Below are 15575 nucleotides of genomic sequence, written 5' to 3'. Positions count from 1 at the left end.
TCTGATCCCCCCCGTACCCCGGCCCTGATCCCCCTGTGTCGAACCCCCCGTGCCCCAGGCTGATCCCCGCAGTGCCCCGGGCTGAGCCCCCCGTGTGGGCAGCAGGGAAGGGGGGATTCTGCCCCTCTGCCCCGCTCAGGTGAGACCCCACCTGCAGAGCTGCCTCCAGCTGCGAGAACTGGGATTGCTCATCCTGGAAAAGAGAAGGCTCCAGGGTGATCTAGGTGTGGTCTTCCAGTAGCTGAAGGGAGCTCAGAGGAGGGATAGGGCAAGACTGTTTGCAATATATGTAGTGAGAGGACAAGGGGGAATGGCTTCACACTGAAAGAGTAGGGTTAGATCAGATATTAGGAGGAAATTCTTCCCTCTGAGGGTGGTGAGGCCCTGGCACAGGGTGCCCAGAGATGCCGTGGCTGCCCCATCCCTGGCCTTGGAGCAACCTGGTCTAGTGGAAGCCCATGGAGCTACATGATCCTCAAGGTCCCTTCCAACCCAAACCATCCTGTGATTCTCTCAGGAGGTGCCTGCAAGTGTCACCCCAGGGTGTGAAGCTCTGCAGAGGTCTGGGACACTTAAGAGGGGCTGAGGAGCCCTTGACTCTGGGTAATTTGGGTGGACATGGGAGTTTCTGGGCTTGCTGCTGAACATTTCTTCATGGGAAGGGTTGTCAAGCATTGGAATGGGCTGCCCAGGGAAGTGCTGGAGTCACCAGCCCTGGAGGTGTTCCAGAAATCGCTGGACATGGCAGTGCTGTGGTTCAGTTGATGAGGTGGTGTTGGGTCAAAGGTTGGACTTGATGATCCTGGAGGTCTTTTCCAGCCTTAGTGAGTCTGCGATTCCCTGGTGCTGTGGAGGTACCACAGCTGAATGTCCCACCATACCCTCACAGCATCTCCCTGGATGAAAGTGGCTGTCCCACATCCTGCTGCATTTGTTGTGAGCCTGGACCATGGAGCACACTCACAGCAGTCTGCTGGGCCCTCTGCAGAGGCTGAGATGTTTTTGGCAGTGGGAAAACCCTGCCCAGCACTGCCTGGCTGCAGCAGAACTGCTCCCGAGTTCACATCAGCAGTCCCAGCTGTCTGTGAGAGAGAGCTATAATAGGAAAACAATGAAGAATTACATGATCAAAGTCTGGCTTGTATTCCATTTTTCATTTGCAGAACTGAGCCACCTGGGGAATGCCAGAGAGTGGATTCAGTGTCAAAGCTACTTAAAACTCTGCAAAACTCCTTTCTGTTTTGCAAAACCTTGACAGAAGTAGATGCAGTAGGCTCTGTTGTATTTTTGATGGATGGCTGGCAAGAGTTAGAACTAAGCAGATTCTAAGAATTCTGCAAGTACTAAAGATTTTTTTTTCTTTAGCAATGATTTCTTGCTGGTGAACCTCTGGGACTCTTAAATAGAAATTTCAAGATGGAGCTGGTGCTGTACCTGGTTGTACAGAGCTGCTGCACTTGTGGAGATGTGCAGAGGGTCTGGTGTGGAAGGCATCCCTCAGTCACAGCTGATTTCCCTGTCTCCTGTCTATAGCAGGAGAGTGGGTTTGAAACAGCCTTGAGGCATCCCCTAAGATACCATCCAGACACATAATCAATGCTGTGTTCACAGAGGTATAGGAATTCTAGCTCACAAGCAGAAAAATCCCTCACTTATTCCTAAATACTAGAATGTAAAGATTCTGTATGGCTGCACATGCCTTCAGGATTTATGCATAATCTTGATGAAGGTTTTGAGAATATTTTCCCAAGTGTTTAATCACCTGCAAAGTCCAAAAGAGTCCTGAACTTTCCCTGAGATCTGTGGACACAAATTTTTTTTTACCTTTGAGGAGTCTTACTGAGATTAGGGCACTTGGTGGTTCTCTTTTGATCAAAGAAATTGTGTTTGAATGGAATACTGAAGGATCACAGAATATCTGAGGCTGGAAGGATATTGCCCTGTTGAACCCCTGTACAAAGCAGGTCCAGGCAGAGGGGTTCCATGGGTTTGTGTTGGCATTGAATATCTCCAAGGATGGAAACTCCATGTTCAGCCACTTTCTCCTCATAACTCCCAGAGCTTTGTGCTCTCTGAGCAGTGGCCTCACCCTCTGTGTTTGTGAGTAAATCCCTCTGTTTGAACAGGCAGCTGTTCACCTCAGGATGACGTCTGTCCCCTGGACTTTGTGGTGTGTCCATCCAGGACAATTTGCAGGACTGAGACCCCTCTGTACTTTCTGCTTTATTTTGCTCTCTTGTATGTCATCTACAGAGAGAGAATTGTGACAGGGTATCTCAGAATTATGGATATTGTGACTATAATAAGGCTGTGGTTTAGATACTGTAAAGGTGTTGCTCTTAAGCCACTATCAGTTTTATTTCTCATTATAGTGAGCTGTCCTTTTTTGGCTTTAGAGAATAGTGAGGAAGATTCATTCCTTCAAAATGGTGACATCTGTGAAAGCTGTGGGTAAATATTGTCCTCCTTTGACATGACAGATCTGTTGTTAAGACATGACACTCTCAGATCTCAGTTTTTCACAACCCATTTATTACTGGTTTTTCATTTCCTGTGAGACTCTGCCTTTCCTAAGGTTTTATGGACTTTCTGAATGTATTATAAGTTCTGTTTTGCCATAAAATGAACGGACTTCCAGTTTTATTTTATATATAATAGAATGTTAGGCCTGAGATTGTGTCCTTCTTTAAAAAAAACATGCAAACCGTACTTTCCCCTTTAAAGATCCAGGCTTTTGGAGCATGCCTTGCATGTATCTCAGCATGCAGGGAATGAGACTACTTGAAGAGATTGCATTGATATCTTGAATTGCATGTTAGGGCAAAATGTGTCAGGGTAGAAGGATTTGCAGTGTAACTGGGAATTATCTGCAGTGAACCTGAAATGGGCTGCAAAGGAATCCTTAAATCAGCTAAATAAGCAGCTGCTGTAAACAGTGCAAGTTAGAAAGAATAAGCAATGAAATAATTAATTATTCTTTCATAGTGTGTTAGTTCATCTGGTTCCCTTTGCAGTTTAAAATACTTTGCTAGTAAAATTATTTTTGTCATCAAAATACAAAATGTGCCAGCAGTACTATTTCAGGAAGCAGGGCAATATTTCATCAGGGGAGATAAACCTTAGCTTACTGTTTTCTTACTATTTGATTGATTTCTTTTAGGTATTACTTAATTGTGATTTTTTTTTTAACTGAACAATGCAATGAGAGAAGAGAACAAGATTTAAAACTAGGTTGAACCAACCATGTTTATGGCCTTATTAAAACATAAAACCAATTGGTTAAAGTGGTACTGAAGAGGTGAAAACAGAACATATATTGTGAGGGAAATTCGAATTGTAATATTCAAAATTAGAATCAAACATTCAGTCTGGATGAGATTGGAATATGTTTCAAGGGGGGAAAGTGTTATGGATAAAAATGCTAGTCTGAGTTTTCATCTTGGCTCTGGCAGAGGTTTCCTTAGTGACCTTCAGAGTATTGATTTGTGTTCTGTGACAAAGGTGTCATTGAACTTTCTCCCTGCCTGAGGTTATGGTTGTGCTGCTTTTGTTTGTGTTTCTGATGCTCAGATGGGAGCTGCTGTAAAAATAAACCAGGAAATCAGATTTGTGGAGCTCAAAGAGCTCAGAGAAGTGTGCAAGTTACACCCTTTGAAAATGTCAGCACTGACTTCTTAGGGCAGCTGTTGACTGTACAGTGTTGCTTGTGGAAGTGTCATACATCTGGTGATGTGGAGATGGCCATCCAAAGTGCTTCTAGTTCCTTTTTCATGTGAGTTCCAGTAATGGAAAAACTATTTTTTCCACACTGAGAAAGGAAGATTTCAGGATTAATTGTATTTTCTGCTTAGTGAACACCATTCACTGAATTGCTCATCCAAGCAGTTGCTTTATATCATTTTCCTAATCTAATTCTGCTTTAGGACATATGACTTTATAAACATTTTAGTCCTGACTAGAAGGAGGTGCAGGGAGTAGTGGATTCCTTATCAAAGTGGGAATTCACAAAATGGAAAGAAGCCTCTACTCAAAAGTCTTGGAAAGGGTCAGACTGTTTGCAGAGTATTTTGAGATCCTTGGATGAAGGAAGATTTTTATGTTTGTTATGTAATTCTTTCCAGACTGTCAAAAAATAAACCTCCATTTTATTAGAGTTTTGGGACCATCTTGAGTGTGGATGTGGATTTTGGGGTGCATGTTGACCTGTAGCTAACAAGTTCCTTTTCATACATGTCCAGAAGCAAGATCCAGTGAAGGACCCATGGAGGGAAGGGGATGTGATGCTGTCCCTGCTCACAGGGTTCTGTCCCTGCTCACAGGGTTGTGTCCCTGCTCATTTGCTCGAGGCAGCTCTGCTCAAGGCTGTGCAGGAGGGAACCTTCCATCCCCCCTTTGCCCAGGAGCAGCTGGGAGGGAGGGTGTAGGAGGGTGCAGTCAGCTTTCAGAAGGGAGAAACTGCTCAAACTTTGTCTGTTTCACCCCAAAAGAGCAGGTTGGGCAGAAATTCCAAGCAGCTGTCAGTCAAACCAACTACTTGAAGTGTCTGGGTGGTTCCTTTTGCAGTTCCATACTCAGATAACGCCTGTGCCCTGAGAGAGGGAGCTGTTGTAGCCCTGCTGTAGCACTGACAGCATTAATGTCACTGTTGAATTTGATGTCAGGGCTTAGTTCCAGTGAAGTATTTCACACAAGACATGTGCCCTATGTAGTGTAAACAACAGGCTGGCACAGGGCAGCCTTCCTTCGCAGGACACAACAATTTAGGCTCAGTAGGCATGCCTTGGCTGACTTGGATTTTCTGGGTGGGTTGCACTGTGGTCATCCTCACGGAGTTAGTTATGAAAAAATCATTGCTATAAAAGACGCTGAAAATGCTTTGAATTCTCTTGATGAGGATTCTCAGGGAACAAGCTTGATTCTGAGGTGTCCATTCAGCAGTAGGAAGTGATGCATACATTCTGTGGAGCCATCAGAAATTAACTTCTTTTCCATTCTGCAATGCTTTGAAAAATTTAGATTATCCCATTTCCAAAAGTAGCAGTTATTTATCCTAAAGGGAAGGGAAGAAAGTTTGCATATTTTGGGATAAGTGAATGGTTGAGCATAAGTCTGTGTTCTCCTTTTTTACTTTGATGACAAGTTGCTGTTTGTGGTCTCTGTGTCTCTTTGTGTACCCTGCAGGGCACATCAATAACCCAGTTCTTAGAATGAGTATATATTCGTCTTCATAACCTCCATGGAGCTGAACAGAGTCTGCAGGGACTCACCCACTGCTGAGCACTTCACTCCAGGTGTCTGAAGTCAGTGTTTGCCTGAGCACTTCAGTCCAGGTGTCTGAAGAATATCCTGTGATATTGATTTTAAGCTCCCTTAAGCTTCATGTGTTTTTTTAAGTGGTAATTTGACCTGATGCGTTACCTGATGTTCTGAGGTGTTGATATCTGTTTGCATAACGTGTTGCGCTGATATTCATCCTGAGCAGTACAAGGTGATGCTATCCAGTGTAATTGCAGCACCTTGGAAGTAAAAGCCAAATTTTAGCTCATCCTGTACCCTCATTAATAATCTCAATATTGCACACAGGACTGCAAGGGCTCAAGGGTTGAGCCTCTTTGTACCTGAAAGGATTATATACTTTAAAATTTTGTATGTTAAGAAACGTCTCATGGAAAGATTGTAAAATATTATTGCAAATACTCTCACAGATGTTTTTGCTCTCAGAGTAGGGGAGGACAGGGTTTGGAATGCAGTGCTGAATGTCTTTGATTCTGTTACTTAAAGCAGGTCTTCTACATTCTCAATAGGAGGCTATTTCAGAAGGTAATTATACACTTACATTTCAGTAATTGTCTGATTCAGTTTCAGGTGTGATTGATGTGCATCCAGATGCCCTTATTTACCACACTAATAACAAGGAAAGGCTTCTTGTTGAAGTGATTTATAATTTAATTCAGCTATCCATGGCTTTACAGAAATCTTACCCTCCAGCAAAAGCAAGATGAAGTTGGTCTGTTATGAATCATTGACACTAATAATTGAACACCCAGTTGATGGTACTACTTTGATCTTTTGGAAGGATCTAAGGCATCTTTCAGCTTCACAGGCAGCTAATCATGTGCTGTAGATACCATATGTAGAACAAACTCAAGGCAAAATGTGTTCATTAATCTTGTCCTGTGCTAATTTTCTGTGTGTGTGTAGGAAGTCTGCAGGCACTGGTGGTTAGGATGAGATGTGTCAGCATGAGCACCAGGGCCTGAATTTGTTGTAGCTTTTCTGTGGGTTTCTCAGTGGAAAATGCACTGGATGAGGGGGAAAGGAAGTGTATTTGCTGAAGAAATGTTTTCTGTCTTCACACTCCTGGTGCTTTCATATTCCTGGTTCTGTGTTCAAGGCCTAGGCAGTGGTCTCCCATTTTCAGGCACTGAGAGCTGCATGAGATCAGGACACTGGCTTAAAAAATGTTACTGCCATTTAGTTCTGACCTTGAAAACATTCCAAAAATTACATAATTTTGCAGAGGAAAGATTAGGTAAGAGTAGGGGAAGTAGGGGAAAACAAACTCAAAAGAAGACAAAATCTCTTGCTTCAGCTGTGCTTGGGCAAGATAACCTCCATAAGGCTTCCTTAATGGCATCTTGGTGTTTGCAAGAGCACCACACTCTTGTGTATCTTTGATAATGATTTATTCTGTTCCACAAAACTAATGATTGCAGAATTCAGAAGCATTTTATCATGGTCTGATGTGTGACTGTATTCTGAGCTATTTCAAGATAAGAGATTCTGACACAAGCCTGAGTTTTCCTTTAAAAGGGATTTGTTCAGAACCAAAAATTTTGAAGGTTCAAAGCACTTAGTCAAAACAAAATAAATCCAATAACTCTAAAATGGGGAAAAAATTCTGATGTTACAAAGGTGAGATAGTTATAACATGCATTTTTCTTCTGTTCAAAAGCCTTATTTGGACATGTTTGATCCTGGAATGATAACACAAAGAAGGTAGGATCTATTCAACTGGAGGTGTGCTATGACTTACAGTAATTTACTGCAAGTTATTCTTGCTCCTAATTTTCACTCCTTGTGGCAGAAGTTGTGGGTGCAGCATCTGGTTATAACTAATTTTGATTTTTTTGCATCTTTTGCAGGAGAAGCAAGATCTGAATAACGAGGGAATTGAAATATCTGATTTTTTCTTTGATTCTTATGGTAAAACAGTTCTGAAGGAGCTATGCATTTGAAGTGCTGCTTCAATGTCTTTCAGAGAGTATCCAGCCCGTAGAAACAGAATTTGTGCCAGTGGAAAACACTGGATTAATTCCAGTCATACATCAGCTTGATTCTTCATTCATCATAGGATCATGGAAGAATCAAACATCAAACACATTATGGACAAACTGCATAAGCTGAAATGTTCTTCTAGATGACTTAGAGGAACAACATGTTCTAGTAATTGGCTTTCTTGTATAATGAAGGTTTCTCAAGTTGAATACGTAATCTTCAAGTTATCAAAAAAAAAAAAGGCAAGGAAAGCCTGGTTGCCTGGTTTAGCAGTTGTTGTTTTAACACTTTCCAAGAGAAAACATCATCTGGTGCAGTTCTTTCCCCAAGTGTTTGACTTTACATTGACTGAGCTCCTTTGCCCTTTTAAAAACTGCTCTGTGAAAGCCTGTGAAAGCAGTTTGAGTGGCCACTGAGAATCCCTTCAGTGCCATATTGTTAATGGCAAAGCCAGCAGATTTCACCATTTGTGTTTCCTGTGTAGTTCTGGTCCTGGCTCCTTTCCCTTCTGCTATAAATAAAGGTAATCTGTGCTAGGAACAGGCATCAACACAAGCAGGCAGTTAATCACTCGTCAACATCATGCACATTATTAGCTTATCAGGCAGAACCGTCCCACCTCCCATCATGTTTTATCTGTTTATGAAGAAAATGCCTTCCATAATTGTAATTGAGAAACCAAAATGACTCAGAGTTTGGAGGTGTCAGTAAGAATACATTGTGCAGCCAAACTCCCTGTGTCTTGTGTGCAAATGGGTCACTCTGCTTTTGCCATGTCAGCAAGGGTATTGTTCATGATGGGCTTCCCCTGCTGTCCTGAAGTTTATTAACTTGATGAAAATTTCAAATGTGGGATGTCCCTAGTGAGAACAGGCTACAGTCATTCTTCCCATTTTGGTTGGAAACTCCCTCATTATCTCTGGTACAAAAAGAAGCAGTCCAAGCAGGGCTGAGCAAGGAGGCAGGGCTCCATCTCCTGTAGATTACACTTTAAAAAGGGGTCTCAGTTAACATCTGCTGCCACCAAATCCAGTTTTCCCAGGTAGTCCTGATGCAATATTACATCATTATTGAGTTCCATAATTCAGACTTCTTCAAATTAGAATTTTTAGATTATTTGGGTTACTGAATTTCTTGAACAAGTTGGCTGCTTGGTGCTTCTGGCCATACTAGCTGAAGTGATTATCAGCACTGATATCTTGGGGTGAAGGTGCTGTATATTACAAACTTCTAATTTACTTTCTTCCTTTATGGAATAAATAGAGAAATATTTAGTGTATAAATTAAGGCTAAATTAAACATATGTATGTGAGTACTACAGAGTATAATTCAGATGAAGTAGCTGGAGCTTGTTTTGTGTCTCATGCTGAAGGCTTCACAACAGCACTCTAAGAAAAGTTGTCAGAGTAAATTTGCCCCCTTTGGTGCCTGTGTTCTGTGGCTGCATCTGCAGCCTTTGAGTTATGACTGTTGTATTTCAGCTGCACTCTCTGAAGTCTCTGGGTGATGGAGCTGTCCAATTTTAACTCTTTTAGTAGTTGAACTGTTCTCTTGCAGGTGAGGTATCAAATGTAAACCTTTAACACCATTCATCTAAGTCTTCAAGATCCTTTACTGTAAATACTGATTTTATAAAAGCTTTCTGTGTTCTCTGGCACTTTAGAGATTTTAGAGATTACAAAAGGACATATTTATAGCAGCACAAACCCAAGCCTGTGATGGCATTCAGAAGGATGGATGAAAATAATTGTTGCCACTTCTCTCTTTTTCATTAGAAGTCTTTGTATTTCCCTCTTTATTTTTTGTCTTGCATTACTGTAAATTGAACTTTTACATTCATTGATAATTTGTTGAATGCATTCCTGTTTGTGCAGGTGTGTACAAGGCTGCATTGTGCTTTAGCCTCATGAGGCTGCAGTAGCTGTTTAACATGCTCACAAAATTTCACAGAGTATAAAGTTCCAGTTTTAAAGGCTCCAGTGTTACCAATTTCTGTCATGGATCCAATGATCCTAGGGGGTCTTTTCCAACCTAAATGATTCTATGGTTCTTTGCCCTTAAAAGTACTCATCTGAGTATTTTTGAGGCTCAAGTTTGTATTTTTTCCATCTGTGAGGTATCTCCGCTCTGACCTCTGTTGGTTAAATCCAGAGTTTTTCATGGAACTTCTGTTCTCAGAAGGGACACAGTGGGTGGCTCCTTCCAGCTAGACTTGGAGCGAGGAAGATGTGTGAAAGGTGATAGAAGTGGTAAGAGTGGGGTGCAAAGAATCCTCCCAGAATTGTGAAACTGAGGTGGTGTTCAGGACAGAACCTGTAGCAATTCTGCAGAACAGCACTCCTGGGAGCCTTGCCTGGATTAGCATCTCACTGCTGCTTTGTCCATAAATTCCAGCTCAATGTGCCTCTGCTGCAATGCAGGTACAGTTTGTGCCTCACTGAAGATCTTGGATTTGACACTTGTTTTGTTGGCAAGTTGGTTCAAGTTTGAACGATCTGTGCCTTCAAAAGAGTAGGAAGAGCTTCACCTTCAGCATTTTAAAACTCCTGTCGTTTTTAAAATTTACTTTTTTTATCTTCAGTAATTGTGCTTGGATTTATCAATGCTGAAATTTTGTTTCTGATAACAGACATGAACCAAGTGAGGATAATATCATTTAAGTAGATAGAAGAGGATTATCTTGTGTGTGAGAAACACTTTGTGAGTTGCACCACTGAGGCCGGGTGTGTCATAGTTACAGTTGGCCATGGGCAAAATCTTCATACACTAACATTTTTATTCATGCTTTTGGCATGATTCCCATGGATGAATAATATCTTCTTTCCTTGTCTTTCTGTGTAAAAGCAAGTTTTTCCCCACCTGCATCTGCCCATTTACATATATAGACATTTCTTCCACTTCTCTCTGACACCTTTCTGATGAGCCCCTCCAGTCTCCACTGCCCACTTTGGATTTTCTCAGCTGGTCATCTTCTTGCTTTTTCTTGTTCTCCAGAGAAATTCTGTATCAGCATCTCCAACACAATTGTCAGCTGACCTTTGTTGTGATGTCTGTGAAGTGTTTTTTGATGAGATGTGCTCCAAGAGCCCTTCCCATCAGGATGATCCCTGAGTGTTTGAGCACAGGACTGAGAGCCATGATCCAGGCTGGGATTTTTCACTAAATAGAAGATGATCTCTCTGCTTCAGTTCATTGATGTGTTCTGTGGGAATGGTATTCACATCTTGGAGCATTTATGACAGCTATGTGGTTAAATATTCTGGTGGAAATGAAGCACCCTTGAAAGAGAGATTGTGCCAGCAGAGTTTTTCTTCAAAATACCATTTTCTTCTCTATTTTCTGCTGTAGAGTCTGGTATCTAGAGGTTAATTCTTAATTTTTTCCCACTTTTCCACATGTAGTCGGGTGCCTCATTTCCATTTGCCATTTTCAATGTAACTGTGGGGACAGAAGACTGAGGATGAATCAGTTATCAGCAATTAAACATATGAAGGGAAAATTATACTCTTAAGGATACAAACATACTCCGTATAAATTTTTTTATTTAGTTTGAATTTTACTAGTTAAGTTTGATCAATATCTACTGATTTGCCTCAGTACTTCCTGTGGTCCAGTTTTAATTTCTGCTTGGAAAACCTCCCCACCTGTCTCTGCTTCAGTCAGATGGAGTGGGTTTCTCTGGGACCATCTCTCATTATTTGGCACATCTCATTTTCAAGGTGCATTATTTTATCAAATGTAACCAACTCTTCTTTGTAACTAGTTATAATGGTAAGAACTTTGAAACTTTGAACTTTTAAATGACATTGAAATTCTTATTTTATCAGCACGAAGATATGTTTGATGTGATCTTTTACTTTCTTTAAAAACCCAGTTTGAAGGAAGCAAAAATTACTCCTAGGGTCTTTTAAATTCTAGCTTCAGTCCATAAATTTGACTGTAGACTTAAATTGAAAAAACATAATATTTAACAGGTAACATAAAATCCTTAAGAATTGGATATGCTCTCTGCTTTAAAATATTAGAACTCAGAAAAAGGGAATCAAACCCATATAAGAGCTCATTGTTAAAAGTAATTGAGAACTAAAAGCCTCCTTGGATACTTGTGTGTATCCTTTTAAAGTTGATAGAAACTGTCTGAGAACTTTCCTGAAAGCACGTGCCTGGAATAGCTCTTGGGCATGAGCTATTTAATGATATTCCAGCCTGTTAGAATGGAACTCCTGTGATCTGGAACACCTTTATGTTGTTTCAGAACACTCTCAATGTGTTTACAGATTTTTTTGCCCCTCAGTTAAAAGTGTGGTTCAGTGGTGAGCAAAAGTATTTCCCTTCTGGTGCCCATTTGCATCCCATATTTCAGCTCGGTTCCATTTGCTCACTGCTGAAGTCCTATCCTGACTTGCATCCCTAACAGAGAGAGAAAAACTCCACCACATTATAGAGAATGGGTTAAGAATTATAAAGGGTTATTAATTTTAATAACTGCGTTCTGAATCTGCCCATATATGTAGATATAAATATAAAAATCCCAGAAATCCCAGGGACAAGACACAGAACCTGTCTGCCATCTGACATTTTTGACAAGCTCTCCAGAATTAATCTGTCTAGGAGCCACAATGCTCAACTTAATTATGGAAAGGCTGCATCTGTGTTCAAAGCTGTTGAGAGAGAAAGAAGAAAGTAAAAATGTCCACTAGGTTTGATTAACTGCTTTCAGCCTGATGAATAAAGACAGATGGTTACTAGTTATTTTTCCTTAATGGATTTTGGAGCTCCATTTGGTGGATGAATTAATGTTATAGGTCCCAAATCTGCCTTTGAAGCTATGCCTGCCTAACCCTTAGTGATTCCAGCAGAGTTTGCGTGCCTCCAAGAGAGACGTTTGCCCTCAGGCTGCCGTATATATTGTTAAAAACAGTTTTGAAATTAAAAAATAAAAGTGAAGCAATAATTTACACTATTAATAAAACAAGTTACAAGCTCTGCACAGCTCAGGAAGGGATCTCTTACGAGGGATGATTATTTTGAAGTGTCTGTGCAAATTTATCCCCATAGAATCTGTACCTGTTTGGGAATGACATCCACCTGGAGCCTGACAATATTTTAATACCAACTTTAGAAGTTGGAGAAGTCAGTTTTAAAGTTGCACTTGCTAGTTGTGTCACCTGGAAAGCAGAAATAAATAGTTTTATAGTGTAGGTTCATTTGCATGAATCAGTCATCATATCTCAAATCCAGGTGGGGAAGGTTTTTAAGGCAGGCTCTAATTCTGCAGGTGTGCATGTTTGAAAACATAGCTGTGAATATTTCTTTCTTTACTTGCATGTGAATATCTGTGTTTATTTTTAAGAATGTGCATAAGTGTCTGTGAGTTTGGGCTCTCGGGGATCATTTAGGCCTAATGGGTCTCAGGACTGTCATTCAGCAGCCTATTAAATCATCTGCATTGTTTTATGAGTGGATAGTCGTGGTGATTTTAATGGGATTAAATTTGCTTACATCCAAACAGTTTTTGAGCCAGGGTAAAGGTTACTGAATGATAAAAAAATGTTTAAGATGCACAATATAATAAAGGGAAGCAAACAAACAAAAAATTACATTGAATACACAGATTTTCCATAGTCAGTGGATTGCCCAGAGGAAAAACACCATTTAACTAAAATGCTGCCTGCCACAGAACCATCAAACCCCCCCAGACCCTGAAAGGGACCTTGAGGGGTCCTTGCTCCTCCTGCTCCATGGCAGGATCATCTGTCACTGAGTCATTCCTGACAATGTTTGAACACAATTGCAGCACAAAAACAGCTGAAAAATGCCAGGAATGGGAACGTCCTTCAGATCTCAGCACTGAAGGGGAAATCAGGGGCATCCAGTGTACATAGCATTCAATCACAGCGGTAATGTAAGCCATTGCTTACATACAGAGTGAGGTCACAATTCCTCAACAGGAAAAATCCATGGCTGCAGCCTTTGGAAGTGAGGGGCTTGTCCTTCAAGTGACAGCAAACAGAGAGCGCTGGGGGCAGGTGACACTTTGTCATGGCTGATTGCTTCATGCTTTTTGAATCATGGCTCGTTTTTCATTTCAAAGGCTGCCTGATGTAACTCTGAGGAAAATCTAAAAATAAGCAAATTCCACTGCTGAGAGGAGGAGATGTTTTTAAGAGTTTGCAGGTGGAGGGAAGGCACGTGGCAGATGTGCTCAGTTAATAACCCAAATGACAACGGGGAGATGCTGCCACCCATTTTCTTTCATCCCTTTTGCAGAGTCAAAGCTCAGACATGTTCTGGGGCTCTCAGTTTTGTGTGATTCATTTTAAATGTTGTCACTATCTACAGCGAATGACAAGTTATGCTGGTGATGTTGTAAATCCCCCCCTCGCTTCAAAGGGACTCTTTGAGAGAGTCTCTGTTTGTCCACACATGCTTTAATCAGACTTTTGATTACCATACTTGCCTGATTTTCTGGGTTTACCTCTATATTTACATTGCTATTCATAAATTTAACTGCACCAAAATTATGTGGCTTTTGCATAGATAATACCTAAATGTTTGAAAACATTTTGTGGTCTGATATTAAGATGGAATGGAAAAGGCTGGATGTAAACCAGATGTGTCTCCAACCTGCCAATGTTTGAAGGCATGCAGGAGGAAGAGCGACAGAAAGATGATGCAAAGTGTGGTTTTTATCTGATGTAGATATGGTTGGTATGACTTGTGGTTAGGGCAGAGCATCAGAAGTAAGGCAGGCAAAACTGCATTTGCTTTTCAGGAAGCACCTGCAAAGAAATGATCAGGCTGTGGGCTATGCAAATGTGGAAATCCTTTGTGTTCTAAGTACAAGAGATGCTGAGATGCTGCCATTAACTTCAGAGAGGCAAAACTGCAGAGAAGGGAAGGGAATAGGGAGATGTAATGAAAATCTAGTTGGAAAAGCAAACTAAACTTCCTGTTGAGAGTACAGCTTATGTCTTTATTTCTCATTTATTGAGGCAGCACTGTGCTGTGCTCTGTCCTAGGCAGGGCTGGGATGTTACTTTGAATATACCAGAGGAAATTTTAGGGAACAATCTGTGCTGTCAGAGAAGTGCACTCCAATAAAGTGGTATCTTTTCTTCTCTCACTGATGGTTTTCTGAAAATGGTTTCATGTTACTGGATGACAGGAAAAAGGCAAGCAAGTGTAATTTCTCATGAGGATAACCTGGAGATGATTCTTGGCTAACTTCCTAAAGAGTGCCTAATTGCCTTTAGGTTTTCTTATTCTATCCTCTTCTTGGAAAATAATCACAGTTGGGTTGATAAAAACGACTTATTTTGGAAGGAGTGCAATCCCCTTTTAGCTCTTCCTGAAAGCCCAGAGATACATGGATGTCTGGAGACTTCAGGGGGAAAGCCTCCCTTGCACATACAAAGGAGTGCTCATAATTTAATGATTTCTCTGATGTTTTGTCTATTGCAGGAAATTAACAAAGGGTGATTAGAGTTCTTGTAAATGCTGAGGCAGAACTTACAGCCCTTGGCTTAATTTACAGGTCCAAATTTGCCATCAGTACAGACATTCTTCACTCTGAGGTTCTTTTTTCCATTTGAAAAAATAATGGGAGATTTAGCTGAGGAAATTGTTGTTATTGTTGCTGTTGTTATTATTATTGTCTTTTGGTGGTATTGAATTTTGAGGAATGATGTGCTACAGCTTTTTGTTCACTGCCAAGAGATGATCTTCAGGATCTATTGTCTATCTCTGAATTTACAATATTTACCATTATTATATTTCTAAAAACAAAATCTCCAGCAGCTTAGAGGTAAAAGATATTTCTTACTTTTCTTTAATAGGTATACACTTTATTTGACAGGAATTATTTTCCCTAAGGGTCTATTAAACAAACAGTTTGAAGACAAAGGAGAGGTTGCACAGCTTTATTTTCACTTTTTTGCTTTAATTCAGTTTATGCCTGTGAGTTCAGAGATCTTAATTCACAAAGATCCTTGGCTGCATTTCTAGCTTTAGGCAGAGTAATGGTTTTGTTGTCTTTACTGGGACAATCCTCGTGCTTCAAGTTGAGCACATGAAGAGAGAACAGGCTGAAAGAAGAGGATTATCTTGACCTTTGTACAGGAGCTCTGCAGAATTTATAAGAGGAAAATCTGTTTGCCCAAATGAATTTTGGTTAAGGAAGTTCAACACTTTCTGCATCCACAAGTGACATCTTGACAAGTGTTCATGTAGCCATTAAGTCCAAATGTATGAAGGTGTTTATGTTGTCTCAGAAGCTGCAGCAATAAAAGTAAGTA

This window comes from Geospiza fortis, unplaced genomic scaffold (genome assembly GCF_000277835.1).
Source record: "Geospiza fortis unplaced genomic scaffold, GeoFor_1.0 scaffold1081, whole genome shotgun sequence".
Lineage (NCBI taxonomy): Eukaryota > Metazoa > Chordata > Aves > Passeriformes > Thraupidae > Geospiza > Geospiza fortis.
The sequence above is the reverse complement of the archived record's forward strand: the minus strand, read 5'-3'. Positions refer to the sequence as shown.